The following is a 19648-nucleotide window of genomic DNA, read 5'->3' on the forward strand; positions in this document are numbered from 1 at the left end:
ATTCTGGCATAAGAAAGTGCATGTGAAATTTTAAATGTATTGTTTCCACATAAAATCATACAGAAGACTTTGAAATTTGCTTTCCATAACAGTTGTGCTAGTAAAACTCAATTATTCTAGCATGCATGGGATGTGAACAAAAAAGGGCCCAAAAAGGCTACCAGAGTTCATTTAAGAATTCAAACAAATACTATCGAGAAATTGTTTGCATTATTCATCCAACTCTAATTATTACTGTATACTTCTAAAAACATCGTTGGATGGCAGCAGAGAACATACATTTTTTGCAACTAAAAACATATTACTTGTGTCTCAAAGTAACTTATAATTACCCCTGAAAATTTTATTTTTATTTGTGTGTGTGTGTGTGTGTGTGTGTATATATATATATTACATGCACATACATACATATACACACACACACACACACACACACACACACAGCTAAATGTTAGATTGCCAAGATACCACTACTGTTGACAGGACATCACCTCCCTACAATTGTTGCTACACAGAGAGAGAATAACATTTTTCATAAAATATTTGAGAAGTCCTTTTTTAATTCAGTATTTACACAAGAACTACTTTAAGAGAACATCAAGGGTTGAAAGAAAAAAATACTTAAGGGAAGACATTAGCAAGGTTAGAAAACACACCAGAGATGCTCATACACATCGGGGGTGGCAAGCCAATTTCCCAGTGCATTTTCACCCTTTACTTTGGATACTGTTATACTGTGCATTTCAACCTTACATCATGCCTCTGAAGGTTTTCTAGAACTGTATGCATTTTTCCATGTACGTACTAACATCTCCCAAACTCAGACTAAGGAATGACTTCTTCTGAAAGGGGGGGAAAAAAGAAAAAAGTGAAGGATTCCTTAAAGATAAAAGCTTTAAAATGGAATTGTGATCGAAGTGTGGCTCTGCCTATCTCCTGCTTCTGACTCAGCTGCCCCCCTAACCACTTCCTTCCTTTCTGCTGCATTATTTTCTGCTTCTTAGGTCTGGTACATCTTCACAGTTAATATATGCCAAGACCCCACTTTCAAAACACAGCCATTCCAGGATGCTTTCCAGTTACAATGATAACCTGCACCCCTCCATTTTTATTTAGTGCAGTCCATGCTGTACCAGTTTGTCCCCTGACAGAGGCTGTTAGACATTTGAGGCAAGGCCTTATTTATTTGTTTGGCAGCACTTCCCCCTATACAGTTCCACACTTGTGGTGCTATATAAATAAAAAGTAGGGGATGTCAATTTCCCAATAGATTAAGTGTAGCCAGCTTTGGCAATGTTCATCTAACTTGAACAATACTTTGTATTTCCTTTGCTCATTTCATCCAAGGAGTTCAAAACACTTTCCAAACATTAATGAATTAACACTCACAGCACATGAACTGCAGGAACACACCAGCTGCTTTAACAGTACACAGCTAATACTCCACAAGAATGATTTTTAGCACCACAAGAGTTACAATGAGTTTTTGGAGGGGTGGGGAGTAAGAGGAAGCAGTCACAAATACGGCATTACTAATATTGAAAAACTAGCCTACTTACAACAGCGGAAGAGTCACTCATGTAAAGAGAGCAAGGTTTGACCTTAAAGCAAATACCAAGACAGCTGGCAGAAAAAGCTAGCTTAGAAAAAATTCACTGCTAGGAAGTCAAGGTTGCAGAGAGTAGCTTCATCGCTAGCACAGCTGCTGAAACCAGGTTTTTATTTTGCATTTAACCTACTGCTGTGGTTTCCTCCAAATGCCTAACTCAACCCTCCTCCATCTACTTTTCTGTGACAAATTTATTTACTATAAGTTTTGCTCTTATTTTCTTGACTGTTCTGCCATTAGAAAACCTGCCCTACTATACACGCACCTGCAGCAGGGCATTGTGGCTGTTTGCAGATTTCCTGTTCACTCCGAAGTGTAATATTATTACATTTCTGCCTGAGCAAGCTAGTACTCGACCTGCTAAAAAGCTCAGCGCAAATGCTAGAAAAATAAATTACAGTGGCCACCCTTTTGTGGCATGCAAAATCATTTGTATTTCCTTCAGAATGACTCAAGAGAAGGGAAAAAACAAAATTCTCTAAAGCTTGTTTCTTTGTCTCATGCAAGGTGTGTTTCTATAACAATAAATATTTCCTTCCTTGCTAACATGCAAAATCATATTATTGTGAAGGAAATCAACTGAAAACAGAAAAAAAAACCATACGCAATCTCACAAATGCAGCTGAATCATTGCAGTCATTTTAATTCAGAACAAACATTAAAATGTACAAAATCTCACCAGCTTGTTATTTGAAGACCTTTACAGCTTCTATTTGATCCCTCAGAAACTTGCCAGAGAGTTGGTTGAAAATTGGAGGAGGGATGCACAAACAATTGCAGTAATTTTTGTTTCCCGGGTTTCAAAAAGGAATATTTCCTTTCTTTTAGTTTTTCCACAAAAAGAGTTAATCAGAATTTTTGCTTTTGAAATTTTTCCATTTTTCTTTGTTCCTGGTCCCCTTGCGACTTGCCATTGAAAAGGAAGGCAGAGAGGGGGAAAAGGAGAGAAAGGGAGACAAAGAAGGAGAAAAGATAAGTTGAAAAAAACTATTAAAAAAATTATGGTTGTCCCCATTTAATCAAAAACATGAAAAATGTAGAAAAAGACAAATTGTGGAAATTTCCAATTTACATAAAAGCCATTTAAAATAAAATGTCATTTGCAAAATTTCAACCAGCTCTAACGTAGATTACATCCTGCTTCTCTTGTTCCGAATAACCTACTGACTTCAGAGATTTTGAGCCATCGCAGTGTACTGTTCACTCTGAAGGTCAGGCTGCAATCATCTCTCTCCATCACCACTGTACATTAAGTTGTAAAATAGCTCATCTTCCCATGATGTATATATAATTTTCTTTTAACTTGTATTTTGGTTAAAGTTTCCACTTAAAAAAAAACAACACTATTAACCTATGTCTCCCACCTACCCTCACTAAAGAAAAAACAGAAAGCAAAATAATCATAAAAAGAAAAGGAGTACTTGTGGCACCTTAGAGACTAACCAATTTATTTGAGCATGAGCTTTCGTGAGCTACAGCTCACTTCATCAGATGTTTACCGTGGAAACTGCAGCAGACTTTATATACACACAGAAATCATGAAACAATACCTCCTCCCACCCCACTGTCCTGCTGGTAATAGCTTATCTAGTACACAAGTACTCCTTTTCTTTTTGCGAATACAGACTAACACGGCTGTTCCTCTGAAACCTGTCAAAATAATCATAGTGATTTCCTACTCTTCTTTGCACTAATTCCTAGACTTTTATCTCACCCTCCCCTCCCATTCAACAAGTGATTTCATGCCTTAGAAATTCAGTTTTTACCACAGCTCTACAGTCCTTTAAATGGATAGATCCCGCTGCAATTGTTAAATTTATCCTGTCAATGCCTATTCACATAGTACAAATAGGAGAGACAAGCTGTAATTATACCTTTGTCACACCAAGGCCAACTGGGGGATTGTGGTCTGAGAATGCAGTGAAAGTGAGAGACAGAGTGGGAGAAGAGCCAGAATGCGTCAAGAGCAATAGATTAACACTCTGATTTATTAGCTCTTTAAGTCAGGTACTGCATTTTACACCCTTATTCCCATAAAGGCACAGATCTTAGACTTATCAGAGAATGGTACCAGAACACGGTGTGCTCCAATGACTACGAAGAACTTTCTCATAACAAGAATCACATTCTTTTAATACTGCCCTAAGACTTCTCAATTTTGATTTGTTTAAATGTACAGTAGTTAAAAGAAGAACGGGTCACTAGCACCTACAGCATATAAGGAGATCCTTTCTGAAGCCTTGTTTGTGTAGATAGGTAGGTACTTAAACCCAATGGCTGTGTGAGTGGAGGAAGCTGGACAGGAATCGCAGACAGATATCTCAATTCAAGAATGCTGCTAAGGACTCTGGAATGCTGCAGTTCACTATCTTGGTGTTATTTACATTTCTCGACATCAAGTAATAATCATGCCACAATCCGTTTAAAAAAGGAAAATAAGGAGAGACAGAAGAGTACTTATATGCAGTATTTTACTGTTAAGGAGTAGGAAACAGCCTTCCTCATTCTGACTCCGAATCTTGAACTTAAACATTTAATTTTGCCTCTTTCTGGTCTGTTGGACTGGAGCCAGGGACACACTGACAGAATGAGAATCAAGGTTAAAATTTAGCTGGCCCTGCTCCCAATCAAACAGATCACAAAACTCCTTACCTGACAAACAAGGAGATCATGCTTCACCTTACCAACTGTGCTGTGAGTCAAAAACCCAAGACCCAAACATGCCACATTCTTGGATCTGGCTGTGGTGTGCTTGGCCCATGACCCAAAGGGACAGGAGTGGGGAGTTGTCTGTGTACTCCCCCAATCCTGAGTCATGCCAGGCTCCAGTTGGACCAACAGTTTAAGTTACGGCAGTTGTAACAGTCGCCCAGGGTACAGTTTCATCCACCACAGAGCACTGTCCACTCTGTCCATACTCCATTCTATCCTCAGCCTGCCATGATATGCTGCGCCAGGCAGATGAGGAGAAAAGTAATAAGAGGGTGTCATAAATATAAAGGGAAGGGTAAACACCTTTAAAATCCCTCCTGGCCAGAGGAAAAACCCTTTCACCCGTAAAGGGTTAAGAAGCTAGGATAACCTCGCTGGCACTGGACCAAAATGACCAATGAGGAGACAAGATACTTTCAAAGCTTGGGGGGAGGGGGGGGGGGAGACACAAAGGTTCTCTCTGTCTGTGTGATGCTTTTGCAGGGAACAGGAAAGGAATGGAGTCTTAGAACTTAGTAAGTAATCTAGCTAGATATGCGTTAGATTCTGTTTTGTTTAAATGGCTGATAAAATAAGCTGTGCTAAATGGAATGTATATTCCTGTTTTTGTGTCTTTTTGTAACCTAAGGTTTTGCCTAGAGGGATTCTCTGTGTTTTGAATCCGATTACCCTCTAAGGTATTTACCATCCTGATTTTACAGAGGTGATTCTTTTACTTTTTTTCTTCAATTAAAATTCTTCTTTTAAGAACCTGATTGCTTTTTCATTGTTCTTAAGATCCAAGGGTTTGGGTCTGTGTTCACCTATGCAAATTGGTGAGGATTTTTATCAAGCCTTCCCCAAGAAAGGGGCTGTAGGGTTTGAGGAGGATTTTGGGGGGAAAGACGTTTTCAAGCAGGCTCTTTCCCTGTTATATATTTGTTAGACGCTTGGTGGTGGCAGCAATAAAGTCCAAGGGCAAAAGGTAAAATAGTTTGTACCTTGGGGAAGTTTAACCTAAGCTAGTAAAAATAAGCTTAGCGGGTTTTCATACAGGTCCCCACATCTGTACCCTAGAGTTCAGAGTGGAGAAGGAACCTTGACAGAGGGTGATGTAGGGCTTGCCACACTAGCTTTATGCCTCCTGCAAATTCCGCCTGAGTGGCACAAAGTTGCCAATGGGAGGGGAGGGGAAGGGAGGAAGAGGACCTGGGTCAAGGATCCGGTCCATAATCGATTATGCTCATATTCTTGAAAGGTCTATGCTTCAAGTACAAAAGCTATAGCCTTAATGTTTATGGACTGCAGGTGTCCCTCCTTTAGCTCATTTTGTAACAGTGGCGCACTTCCTTTGCTAAAGGAAACTTGCTAGACAGTAATGCTATTTATGGACATACTGCTATGACACTAGGCAAAGTTTCAACCTATTATTCATCAGTGTTCAAGTAGCTTTTGTTATTGTTCCACCTGTCCTGAAAGGAGTAGCCAGTGAAGAAAATCAATCTATTTCCAAAGTGGAGGGTTTTAAAAAAAAATAATAATAATAATGAGGAAGTGCAGTTAGAGAACGAGCACAGGTTAGCAGTATCTGAAAATTATTACCACCTCCTGAGAGCTGTTCAAGAGAACCAGGTAAAATGGGTTGGTGATTTTAATCTAGTGCACAGGTGTTCATATACGAAGAAACCAATCACAGCTACTAGCTGATTCAGCAGAAACCAAGCAAAGGGTGGGCACGGAGAGCGCCCCTAGAAGTGTTCCCTCTCTCCGCATCCTTACCCCCAGAGGTCAGGAGTCCCCTAAAGAAAGCAAGAAACCTTGCACTACACTTTTCTACGCTTCACCTGATTCAGAGAAGATTTCAGTTTCCAGTTTCTGGGCAACATTCGCCAGCTCCATTGTTTTTAAAAGAAACTTGATACAAAGCACATTAACTCATGTTGCTAATTAACTCGGGCGACTGATGAGTATAATGTACTTCCCACAGGTAGTCCAGCTAACATGAGATGCATGTGTTTCCAAGTATTTTTAATAGAGGCATCTTCATATTTAAATGCCAACTGTCTCACAACCCCTTTTCTACACATGCATGTTTTACTCAGAGGAAGCACCTCCAACAAAGTGAATTTGAAATGCAAGAAGTTTTGCAAAGCTCTCAGAGCTCAAGGACATTTGGAAGGGTAGTAATAGGTTTATAATGAACGTTAGCATACCATCAGCAAAAACAAGTCTATTCTTAGATTTCCCCCTTTGGTGTTTCCCATAATCTTCCTTCTCTCCTATTCCCTTGGGAAAATAATTTCATGGCTATCAGAAATGGGGAGAACCTGTTCTTCTAAACAGATGGATGAAAAAATAAAATCTCACAAAAAAGAAAAGTGCACACAAAACTAGTTAAACATTAGGGCTGTAACACAAACAAAAACCCCACAGGAAACACTACAAGTTAATCACATGAGCAAGCTTTACTTTGATTGATTTCCTGGCTTTTGAACCATTAGATACAGTACTTTAAATGTGGGTGGGGGAGGTAAAACAACTTATTTTCCTACACACAGTCCTATCGCAGAGTTTATGTAGATAGGTGAAAAAGAGCCAACACTTCAACAGCAAAGTCTGCTCCGATATTACACACATTCCTCAGCAGGCATGGGCACAAACCATTGAGTCAGACAACTGCATTCAGGCTCTCGCCCATCATGATAACAGAGGGTACGTTTCCTGTATGAAGTACTAAATTAGAGCCCTGAATCAAGCACAGAGTGACACACAGCTCTCTGTATCCTTCACCATATATGACCATACCACTCCTACCAAAATGACCCAGTGGACAAAAATCAGCTCATGGAGGAAGAACAGCTGGTTTAAACTGAACTAGAGCAAGCCATAAGTTATGCTAATGGACAGAGGAAAATATTCTGAAGAGCTTGCACCCCTGGTGAAGCCTGTTTTGGCGGAAGAGATGCACCCACAATTAGTTAATTCAGTCTGCAGATTAGGAGCACTCTATGGAGTTGTTGCAAATGCTAAGCTGTCACATAGCAACAGCTGAGGGTAATGTTTTCTTCCATCTCCAGCTGCCTAGAGACTCCATCCTATCCTGGACAGATGATGACCGGGCCTCAGATACTCATGCCTTTGTCAACTTTCAGCTAGACTAGAGCAATGCAATAAACCTAGGCATGAAGACTTCAAGGCTTAAGTCCAACAGGTAAAGAAGGCTGCAGCACATCTCTTCAGAAACACAGGCTCCCAGAAGCACATCAAGCCAGCCCTCCACTCCCTACACCAGCTTCCCACAGAATATTGAATCAAGTTCAAGGTCTTGGTCCTTAACTTCAAAGACACTCTATGCCCAGAGAATGAAAAACATTGACTAAAGCTCCAGGATATCGTGATCAACAGCTACGCTCGTCAGGCATAAAAGAACTTTTCACAATAAAGGGAAAGCTCATCTTGTGAGGGAGACAGAGCTGTCTCAGGGGCCAGTCCAAGACTGTAGAATGAATTGCCCCAGGAAGCCCATCACAAACCTCATCACCTTCTACTCCCAGGTGCACTTCTTCAGCCTGTCTTCCCTAAAATACACACACACACACACCCCACCACCTCCAAAAGCAGACACGCCGCTGCACACACTTCTACCCACGAAGACAGAATAAACTCTGCTCAACAGAAGTTAGTCACATTGCTAAATGAACTCCTGGAAGGCACTGCAATACTACAGCGATGAGCACAGTATAAGAACAGAACAGCACTGAGAGCCGCTTTGATAGCATCCCCATCAGATCCAAATACATGGTCAAAGAGTTGGTGAGGAGGAGCAGGGCATTCTACACAGCTTTACGGGCATTTTGGGTCAGGGGAGAGCTCAGTAGCATAACTCTCAGTCACAGAATACCTAGACTCCTCTGACTCACAAGAACAAATCACAGCAGAGCCCACGCAAGTCCTTTGAAGGTAGATAAGTGGAGTATCATAAAACCATAATACTGCGAGACTGGAAAGGACCTCAAGAGAACATCTAGTTCAGTCTCCTGCACTCACAGCAGGACTAAGTATTATCTAGACCTGACCGGTGTTTGTCTAACCAGCTCTTAAAAATTTCCAATGATGGAGATTCCACAACCTCCCTAGGCAATTTATTCCAGTGCTTAACCACCCTGACAAGAAGTTTGTCCTAATGCCCAACCTAAACCGCCCTTGCTACAATTTGCTACAAAGTCCATCATGCTGAGCAAGTATTTTTAAGGGACATCGAAAGAACCAAGAACATTAAAGATCTACAGGTATTTTTCATAAGTATAAGAGATTCTGTCAGGGGATATGGCCAAGATTTCTGTTCCCATTGTTGTGCAGCATGCAGTGGGCTAGTTATTATTATTTGTATTACCATAGCAACTAGGAGCCCCAGTCATGGACCAGCACAATGGTTGCTTCCTGCCCTGCAAGCAAGAGAAACAAATAGTCTCTAAAGCACTTTGGGATCCCCTTTGAGATGAAGAGTCCCATGTTACCTCTGTGTATGAGCTACCTGCTTGTTATCCTCCAAGCTAACCATTCAATGGAAAATCCTCTATTTCATTTCCAAACTATTTTTGAAAGGATACAACCCCAAAATGTAACTATGCTTTCTAGTGGTTAGCAACCCATTCGCTGACTATGTTCTCTCTCTGGTACTGTGGTGGCCAGGCTCAGATTGTGTACCAATCTATTTGTCCAGCCCTGTATTAAAACCTTCTTCCTTCCTACCCACCGAGATATTCTGAGAGATACATTTCACCTGCTTCATCAGGCTACCATTCAGAGGCTGAGTGTCTTTTTTTAATATTGGCACAAATTAATCCACCTGGAACAGAATCTCCCTTCCCAGGACATTTCACTTGTCCTCATCAGGTTGCACCTCAATACTGCTACCCCAAGGCTGTTAGGAGTCATGGTGAACATGTCCCATTAAAAGTCATCCTTTATTTGTTATTTTGACATCTACCCCCTCTTTATTCAAGAGTGCCCCGTGCAGAATTCCCAGAGATAGTTGGACATCTAATACTACTTCACTCCAACTTATCACCAAAAGCCTTTCAGGAATTGGGCTGCCTTTGGTTCCCAACTGTGGATGATCCAAATCCCATCGAGAGCTTGACAACACAGAGGAAACCTTTACATAAAATTATGCTGATGTGGCCTACATTATCTAATATAGAAAATTCACTCAGTATCTAAAGGGACCCAAAGCAGATTTTTCCTATCCCCTCAATACTGCAGAGCCACACACACAGATTGTATGTAGGCATGTCTATGAACTCAAACAAAAGGAGGGAGGCTGGGTTGACAACTAGTCTCCCTTTGAGGAAATCTAGGCTACTTTAATGGGTTTTCCATTGTTCATATCTGCTCTGTGGTGTGGGAAATGCTCCGGACATTCAGGCATTTTTTCCCTAACCCAGAATGTTTAAACTACATGGCACAAATTAAAAAAAGAAAAAAAATCTACAAATGACTGCTGATGGTAATTTCTAATCCCTTTTGTTCAAAATGCTGTAAGTCCCTTAGTCCAGCCTTTCACAGAACATTAGAACCTGTCAGGTATGTCTCCAGTGAGGCATCACTGAAAGCCACTTAGGTTGTAAAAAACGCTATCCAGTGATGCAGGCAGTGGGTCAGACTGGGCAATAAAACAAGACTTTCACAATGCAGAATCATCGATTAATAGTTTTAGGGTAAGAATAATTCTCTGCCCCTTGCAAAAGTTCTAAATTCCCTTTTAATTCCCCTCTCCTCCACAAAAGCACTTCTCCCCTTGCCCATCCCCATCCAAACATTAGTTATCCCAACCACAAGTATGTATTTCCTGAGATTTCAGCATCCCAAAGGCAATTCAAAAGGAAAGTAAGGCCATAGTGAGCAGTCCTTTCTCTTCATTAAGCCTACATTTTCTGCATCCCCCACCCCCACAAATCTGTTTTCCTTAATAGTAATTACAGCCCCAAAATTTACCCTGATGTTCAGAAGACAGGCAAATGCTCGGAAATACGGGGGGAAGCTGAATACTATGGTATGTGTGACGCTTTCATCAACAGAACTAGACTCACTTTCAGAGCAGTGCTTCAAGTACTAAGATGCATCCCAAACATGGTCCCTTTGCCTTATTCATGAGTGTGCAATCAGTTAAACCATTACCAGACAAAATGATCCTTCTCATAAGGATCATAGCAACATTCTACCACTCTCTAAAGACTCCCCATGCTCCCAATTCTACTAGACATCCCTAAATTTGCAACAAGAATAATGGCAAGAATAAGATCAAGCCAGTCAGCACCTGTGCCATCAGGTGTGTGTTAGCCCTAAAAGGAGGAAAGTTTGAATCCATATTTTTGAATCCATTTTGAAGGCAGGGGATTGTTTAAAACAGTTCTGGTATAGCCCAATACTTTCTTGTTAGTCAGAGATTTATTAATGATAACATTGAGTTTTATACAGCAGTTACACCAGAGATATTTACCCTCCTGACTAATTTTGCCAAAAGCTTTGGATATAAGAACTTAGATGAGATTATGAAGTGTACAACAGGTTTTAAAAATGCTTACTGTTTTGAACTGCAGTAGGCCTGGTTGATAAAAGCATGTACCTACATGCAGAACTCCAATGTGGGCACACTGAGAATTCACTGGCATAAGACTTTAAATATCACAATCCCTTGTGCTGTACTCTAAAACGACCACAACATATCAACCCTATAAAGAATGTGTCATCTCAAAGTTCCCCTCCTTCTCTACATCTAAACAGTCATCTATGTTCTCTCCCCCTCAAGGACAGATTAATAACGACTAAGTACTTTAAGAGAAAAATCTCTAATTCCCACCAATACAGGAGAAAGGTTGAGTGGAATTTGGCCTTGCAACAAGCTACACTCTATATAATATAAAGTACTCATGTTGCAAAGTTTACACAGTCTCTATAAGATGGGTTTAGAAATAAAACATACATTTGGGAAAATTTCAAGCCAAAAATTGCCGCTCTAAGGCTGATGCAATTTAACATCTTCCACAAACTTGACTGACCACCAAATCAAGGTCCAGGAGACAGGGTAATGAAGATTAGAAGCAGTCAGTAGCTACAGGTGTATGTTTTGGCAAGCACCAAACATTAAAAATTTTTCTTATTCTATTATTATATTTATGTTGTAGAAATGAATTCACAAATGCTTGAAAATTAAAACGCAGACTGATGCCAGCTACATGTTCCTTACCAGATCTGTTTAAATTAAATGGACTCACAAAGAACAGCTGAACTGGATCTCTCTCGTTGGCTTGGTCCTGCAATTCCTACTGATGTGAGTAATCCCTCGTCATTCAAGAAGTTCCATGCAAATCAATGGGAAAAGTCATGCAACGCTTAACCAGGTGAGAAAAAGTTGCAAGATAACTCACTATGTCTACTATTGCCAAGAGTTATTCTCTGACACTGGAAGGGCAGGAACATTTATTTGGGAAAGAATTTATTACTAACATGGTAACGACAGCATCATAGAAAAGCTATTTTTGGAATGAAGAGCAAGCTGGCCAATTTTGAAAAAGTGAGATGGTGTGAAGAACAGGAATTACTGATGTTTATAGAAGACAGAAATCAACAGAAAATATAAATGCAAAAATAGGGATCTCAGATTGTCTTGGAGGAGAAAGATTAACATACACTAGTTCTATGGGAGGGGATTATCCTATGAATTAAAATATATACAGGAAAAAGTACCAACATCGGCTTTGAGTCAGACCTCTGCCAAGGCATCTGTATACCAGCTGTGAAGCTGTACAGGGCCCATAGTTCTGGCAGACTTCTCCAACCACAAGAGGGATTCCACAGTAGCACAGATTCCTAATAGCCCTAGGCATAGAGGATGTGGCTCCAGGTATTCTGTGCTACTGGACAGGGAGATGCTGCGGCACATAGTATAACAGAGCCATCTCTGGGGCTACTCTAGTTTATGATGGGCACCACTCCCATCATGCTGGCTGCCTCCAGAATCAAGGAGATGCAAAGATCACAGAACCCCCACCTCAAAGACCTCTGGAGCTGCTCCCAGGTCAGCTTCACTGCGGTTTAGAATTGGCTCTGTAAAGCTGCCCATTAGAAATCTACATTACTCCAGTTTTACCCTCTTTAATCTTATCAATATTTTGATAGAAGTTACCCAACACTCTCCAGCATCAGGTCTCTTTATAAAAAGAGAGAGATAAAAAGAAGATTGATCTTTGAAGACCAGAGCAATACTACTTTGGGACACATGATAGTGTTAAATTCTTTTAGACACTTTCAACAGATTTCAACAGTTATCTTGTTGGAGGAGTTAGGAAAAAAGCCAGACCTTTTGAGAAGTGGATATGCTGACTAGCATAGAATACCTGCTATTGCACTTTCTACCCTTCGTCCTGTATCATCAACTTGTGATATTAGACTAAGCTTTTTGGGTGTATCCATTCTAGGGGGAAAGTGTGGTTTATTTGCGGGTTGTTGTTGCTTTTTTAAACAAATGGTAAAACTGATGTGAACACATTTATAGTTTTAACATGTGAGGGTAGGTCAAGGGAACAAGCTAATGTTAAATTCAACCTACTAATACATTTTAAAAACAACTGCCTGTTGATGCTACAATTTTGTCTCATATAAATGTTAACATAGTAAAAGATGTCTTTTTTTCAGTTAAGACAACACCTTTGAGCCCGAGATTTATTTGCTGAGAACAGTTTACTTATTCTACCTTCCAAACAACTATATGCAAACACTAAGAGGGTGTAACGTCACTGGATTTATAGCTGCAACACTATGAATTAGAAAATTTTGTTGCATTTTTATCGTGTAGTCAAAGGAGAAGTTACACTCTTAAAAAGAAACAAATGGATATGATATGCTGCGGGAGGTCGGGGGGAAGAAGATGTGTTCTATAAATTGAATGTAGCAATGGGTTCATTATGTAAATATTTGTTCTGGAATGCTGTCAGCATACTTCTTTATCACTAGCCAAAAGAACACTAAGTGAGGGTTATAGCCTTCCAAAGCCACATAAAGGTCAATGCCAAGGAAGAAAGACAGGTAAGTAAAGGACTTTTTATAAGCGGTTTCCATATTTTTGCTGTTAGCTGCAGTGATCAAGAAGCCTGGTTGTGAATGATGACATCAGAAACATTAAGTGGCTGGCTATTCAGGGAGTACTAGGGATAGCTAGAATTTTTCTGTCCACACCATTTTTCCAACAGAAAGTTAGGAGTTTGATTATGTAAGATTCTTTGTGAAGAGTGTCAGCTCTCTGTGGAAAACCGACTTTTCATAAAAGACCAATGTCCAAAATATTTATAGATGGTAACCATAAATTTTGATTAAAAGAGGCTGCCCTGGTGCCCCCTGGGAGTTGTGGTTTAGGTTCCTCCTACTATCATAATCCTACAGGCTGGATTCCCCAGCTGGAACACATGTCCTATGATGAACCATGGCCAGAGACTCCCATGAGGTACCACAGCATCCTACCAAGAACGGAGACCATGGTGCATGCTGGGAGATGCAGTCCACTCAGGACATCCCTTCCCCCATACAGAGGAGACTAGAAGCATTGTACTCCCAGACTACAACTCCCATGAGGCCCCATCTCAGCTTTTCCAAATCAAAATGGTCTTTTTTTGACAAAAAGGTTGAAGGGCTCCATGGAGTTAAAAAAAATTCTGATCAGCAAGTACCTAGCCAAAGATAGAGAACAAGGTGTTTTTTGATCAATGTAATGAAACTTTTAGGAATCCTGCCCAAGTAGTAGATCTCACTACTAAACACTTAGCAGGAGGTACCTCTTAGCGAGCTGCATTCTGGTCAGTAGTACAATTTGCACTAAGAAGAAGAAAATTAAATACACTGGGGGAAGGAAAGGAGGAAGACTTAGTATTTTGTCCAAAAGCCCATTTAATTTGAAAAGGGTGAAGAAGTCAATGAATAGTACAGAAGCACAAGTTTTGGTGAATTTATTGGTCTCATACACACACATATATATATATATATATATATATATATATATATATATTGGGAAGGCTTCCATTTTCTTTGGACAGTTGCATCTTTTCTTTTCCAGAATGAAAGGTTCTTAATAGATGGTCACTTAATGGAAAATGATAACAGGCAGGAGGCATAAGGCCTTTTCCAGTTTAATAATGTGTTCTGAAAACAGATCAATTGTCTTTGCTCCCCATTTGGTTTTGTTTCACCTGCGTGCGAACAGGCATTCTAAAGGACAAGTTGTTCTAGTTTTACTGTAGTTTGTACTTCTCAATCATCTGCTGAAGTGCTATTTTTACAGGGTTCTCCCCAACCACCACCATTAACCTGAAGTAAACATAGTAAAACCTGAGTAACAAGGAAACTACTTTTCCCCATTCTGGAAGGGTAGGGAACGCCAGTGTCACAGAAGTGGATTGAGACTGGACCAAAAAATTACGTATGGAGCCTTCCCACTACATGTCAAGTTCACCGTGCGCAGCAGTGACAGAGTTGCTGGTCTAAGTCCAGTTCCTAGCCAGCAGGTGCCAACATCACAAGTATCACCTTCAGCAGAGATGCCAAGAATTTAATGGACATGCAAATTAAGATGGCTAGCACGCAGAACTCCAGAGTTTGTGGGTGCTTGGCACCTCTCAGGATCAAATGCTACCATGTTCTCAATCATAAACATGAAGGGTAGACAAGGCAGTAAATGACCGATATTTTTTTGAAGTTGCTAATGATTTGGGGTGTCCAACTGAAGTCCCCTTAAGAGAGGCCCAACTCTTACAAAGTGCCGAGCAGCACACTCTGAAAAAGCAGGCCCCTTTCAGATCTTTTACCCTCCCAACCCCTGTGTGGTGTGAAGTTGGGAAGTGCTATTATCCCCATTTTATGGGTGGAGAACTGAAGCACAGAGAGTCTAGATGACTTGTGCAAGGCAACACAGGAAGTCTGTGGTGGAACAGAGAATTGAATTGAGGTGTCAGGTCCCAAGCTAGCACCTTAACCACGGGACCCTCCTTCCTCTAGCTATCTACAATATCCCAAATCTCAAAACCACTAGCCTCATTTTACAATACTGGCCAATACCATCTGCATAAAAACATGCAGAATATTTTAGTGTTAACAAGCTGTGCATGCACATGCAAAATAACCACATCATGAAGTATAATCTGATAAGCTATCTAAAAGCTATATTTGATACACAGATATTCTTGTTAAGGTTCTTTAAGGGAACACAGCAAGGCTGGTTTATTGGTCAGCCCACAATCTGCCTTTTTTCCTTTGGAAAGTTCATTGAGTAACAGGATATATGAGGGGGAAGAAGAAAAAAAAAGTCAGAGGGGGAATGATAGTCTTGGAGTTAAAGCCATGTACTGGAGGACGGCATTCAATTCTCCTCTCTGCCACAGACTTCCTGTGTGACTGTGACCAACTCATTCTCTATGAGTCAGTAGGGATGTAAAATGTTAACCGGTAAACTGATAAGCATCAGTCTTACCGGTAATGTATTCAGTTAACGTTTAAATGCCTAATATGCGTCCAGGGTCCTGGCCACCGGCATTGTGCCTGGGGTTCCAGCTGCTGGCCTTGGTACCCTTACCCCTGTCCAGGTTCCCCCCCCCCCCCCCGCCCCTCTAGTTCCCATGCCTATGTTGTGTACTCGTTAACAATTAATCCCTGTGAGTCAATACCTCAGATCTATATACCTGGGGAAGCAATAGTATCCCCAACCTCAGAGATGTTGCAAAGTCAACTTCAGTAAAGTTTGTGAGATGTTATGGTGATGGGAGAAATACAAAAACACTCCCTCCATTAAATGATTCATGAATATCTTACCTCAAAAAGGATATCTGGAACCTAACTCACCTTAGCAACTCTACAAATAGCCAGTGTGTACAAAACAGAGGAAAAAAATCCAGAGAAGGAATGATTTCAAGCTCCACAGGGTTACTGTAAACAGAAACCACACCATTTTTTCTCCCTTTAAAACTGATTAAATTACATTACTCAAAACTCTCAGCACATAAGACATTCATGCAACGCAGGCCAACTGTCTAAACTTGCTTTATAGTCTACGTGCTTAACATACTTCTACTGCATCACATATCTCCTACTTATTTTAAGTTTCATGGTTGGCTGAAGAACTAGGAAGTCTACAGCTGCGACAGTGTTTTACTATCATATTTGTAATGTGTTCATGGAGACAACACCTGGGCATCTCTAAAAGTGACACAATGTATCAGATGGAATTAGTATAGTATGCTCATACAAACAGCACTATGAAAATAGCCTGAATGCAAGAATGAAAAGATACACAATGAAGCAGTGTAAAAGACACTGCAGTAGAAGCAATCAGAGAGGTCAGTAAAACTGGTCTCTGCTAATCCCAACTCCTTTGTATGACCTGCAGGGATAACATGGACACAGAAGGTGGATTAATAAACCCTGACAGTTAAAAGGTTAAGAAACAGCAGCACTTCTGTGACCCTTGTTCAGGAATTCCACAAACTGTTTTCAAATAAGAGTCTGTCTGACTTAACTATAGAAACGAAATATATGTGCAGTGCCCTTTAAAATGTGAATAAAATATGTGCAGTGCCCTTTAAAAACCACAGAATAAAAACGTGAAGCACGTCTATAGGATGACCCCCCCTCACCCCCCGAATAACTTCAAAGGTTCATATAAACACAAATATTACAACAGGTTGTGTTTTAGCTCCTGGATTACTTTCCTTGCAATAAAGTGGAGATATTAACTGCGATCTGGTTGTACTACTGAAATTGAAATTAAGTATTTCACATCACAACATCCATGATTTTGATACAGAGGAAGTTTATTTTACAAACATATATTGATATTTTTCTAAAAAAACACTACTCCCCCCCCACACACACACATATATATATCTGTGGGTAAAAAGTTTTGAAAGCCACATTCTGTTAATTTATCAGTAAAATGGCTTTCAAAGCTCGCATTTCTCTCCCGCACCCATAATAGCTCCTCAGGATAAGAGGGATTTAACAACTGGTGGCAATCGCTCAAACTACTCCAGAGAACTTGGTAGTTACCGCAGCACAGACAAGAGCGGAGGGAAAAGTGGTTTCGGGCTCGGGCACAATAAAGTATGTTTGCAATTAGCAAAAGCAGAAACAAAGGAAAGAAAAGTGAGGGAAAAAGAGGGAGGGGGGGGAAAGGAGCAGCCCAGACCAGAGCTGTCCGATCCAGCAGTGACCTGTTAGAGAGTGACCCTGGCTGCGAGCCCGTCACAACTCGCATCGACGCAGCCCGGGACAGCTCGTGGAAGACACAAAGTTGCCAAGAGAACCGCCCGCGGGCGGGGGGGGGGGGGGTCAGGACTTGGGCAGGCGCCTGGTGGGAGCTCCCAATGTGCACTTTCAACCGGGCCCTTCAGGCCCCCTCCCCAGACGCGGCCGGGCCTGGGAGGGGTCAGGAGAGCGGGACGAGGCGGGGAGAGAGGGGTAGGACGCGCGGGGGAGGAAGGGGCCTCTCTCCGCCCGGCAGAGGAGAAGCAGGAGCAGAACGACCCCCCGCCCCCAGCAGCAGAACCGCAGCGCCGCGAGCGAAGGCAGGCGCTGCCCGTACCCCAGCCGGAGCTGGCGGGGGGGGGGGGCGGCTCGCCCCTGCAGTGCCACCTTCCCCCGCTGCCCCGTCTCCGCAGGGACTCGCGGGGGGGGGCGGCCCCCCAGCTTTGCAGCCGGAGGGGCTCCCCCAGCTCTGCGGTGACGGGAGGGCTCCCCCCCCCCCCGACTCTCTGCCGAGATCTCCCGGGGAAGGGACGTGTCCGCCCCCCGCAGACTCAGCCCCATGCGCCCCCCCCCCCCCAACCGTACTTCCCCCAACTCCCGCAAACTCGCTCACTCACCCCGCGGGCGGGGCTGCTCGGCCTCCTGCAGCGGCGGGGGACAATGGCTGGCGGCACGGGGCGCTGGTGCAACAGGCGGCGGCACCCGAGCGCTCCCGGCGGCTCCCTCCCTCCGCTGGCCCGACGAGCAGCCCTGAGCTATCACGCATGCGCCATCTAGGAGGCGGCGGGGCGGGGGGGGCAGAGGAGGAGACCCCCCTTCTCCGTCCCCCTAGGTTCCTCCTCCGAGCGCGCGGGGCGGGGGGGGGGAGCGGGAGGCCGCGCTGATTGCACGGCCCGGGGGCTCGCGGCTCCCCGGGCGTGGCGGGGAGGGAGCCCGGGCGGCTGGAGTTCACGCGTGGGAGATGCTCCTGCCCCTCCCAGAGCGCTTTACCAGCTTGCATCGATTGACCCTCGCGTCGCTTCCTCCTCCCCGCGTGACTTGCCTGTTACCCTCCTCGCTTTACAGGTGGGGAAACTGAGGCACGGGTCACTTAAGTGGCTTGCCCAAGATCTCCTGCCCCGCAGTCCTGAGATGAGCTTTCGCGGGTAGGTCATCGTTCCCCATCGGACAACACAGTTACATCTCAGAGATGTACAGTATTAAAAGGACAATAGCAATTTTCCCTCTGATGGTATTCACCCCTTCTTGTCAATTGTTGAGAACAGGCCACTTCCACCTTGACTGTATTGGCCTCATTAGCACGGATCCCACCCCCATGGTAAGGCAACTCCCATCTTTTCATGTGCTGTAATATATATACTGCTTACTGCATTTTTCACTCCGTGCATCTGATGAAGTGGGTTTTAGTCCATAAAAGCTTATGCCCAAATAAATGTGTTAGTCTCTAAGGTGCCTTAAGGACTCCTCGTTGTTTTTACATCTCAGAGACTAATTGATATATATTGTAATTCTTTGAGAGATGGGGTAGAAAAATAGGTGGTCTGCAGATTTTAAAGTTACTATTTACCTACATAGAAGATTACTAAATTATCATCCGTTAGAGTTGGGGAACTCCTCTCCAGACTCTGGGATTTTGTAACATTTCAGAACCTCTCCCCCATTTTATGTTTTAGATTTCCCCCAGCATCACTGAGCTTCTTAAAATATTCTCCTCCCCCTCAAACAAATAATTTAAATTCTCAAGGGATGGTGTAGTTTTAAAAGCACCTGTATTTCTACTGAAACAGAAGCCTGCTCTGTAAAGAAACATGCAGCAGCAGTTTGTTGTAAACCAGTGGAACCCAAATCTCAAAATTCTCTTCTAAATGCAGGTCCTCTTTGGATATCCAAGGGCACTCCCACTTTGCTGGCACACCTGAGGAGAGGGCATGGCACTGCCAGACCTTTCCATCATCCCAAATTGTGGGGAGCACAGATTAGGGCAGCTGCAGGGCTACTCCGGTTATGCTTTCTGAAACAATCCCATAACGGCTTGTACCTCTGGGTCCAGGCTCAACAAGA

General features: G+C 42.5%; 1 protein-coding gene across 4 annotated transcripts in view; it reads right to left on the reverse strand.

Annotated features, from left to right (window-relative positions):
• AKAP13 (A-kinase anchoring protein 13) overlaps window positions 1-18397 on the reverse strand; it is a 330780-nt gene extending 312383 nt beyond the window's left edge. For 2 of the 4 annotated variants that reach the window (XM_073304195.2, XM_073304199.2), the window contains exons 1-2: window positions 18205-18357; window positions 2289-2515 (exon numbers count right to left, since the gene is read on the reverse strand). The gene's annotated coding sequence lies outside the window, so the exon portion shown is untranslated. Of the gene's footprint in view, window positions 1-2288; window positions 2516-18204 lie in introns of all 4 variants that reach the window. The other 2 variants (XM_073304194.2, XM_073304196.2) reach the window with 2 other exon arrangements.
• Between the last annotated feature and the right edge of the window lie 1251 nt (window positions 18398-19648).

This window comes from Lepidochelys kempii, chromosome 10, assembly GCF_965140285.1.
Source record: "Lepidochelys kempii isolate rLepKem1 chromosome 10, rLepKem1.hap1, whole genome shotgun sequence".
In the NCBI taxonomy this organism is placed as follows: domain Eukaryota; kingdom Metazoa; phylum Chordata; order Testudines; family Cheloniidae; genus Lepidochelys; species Lepidochelys kempii.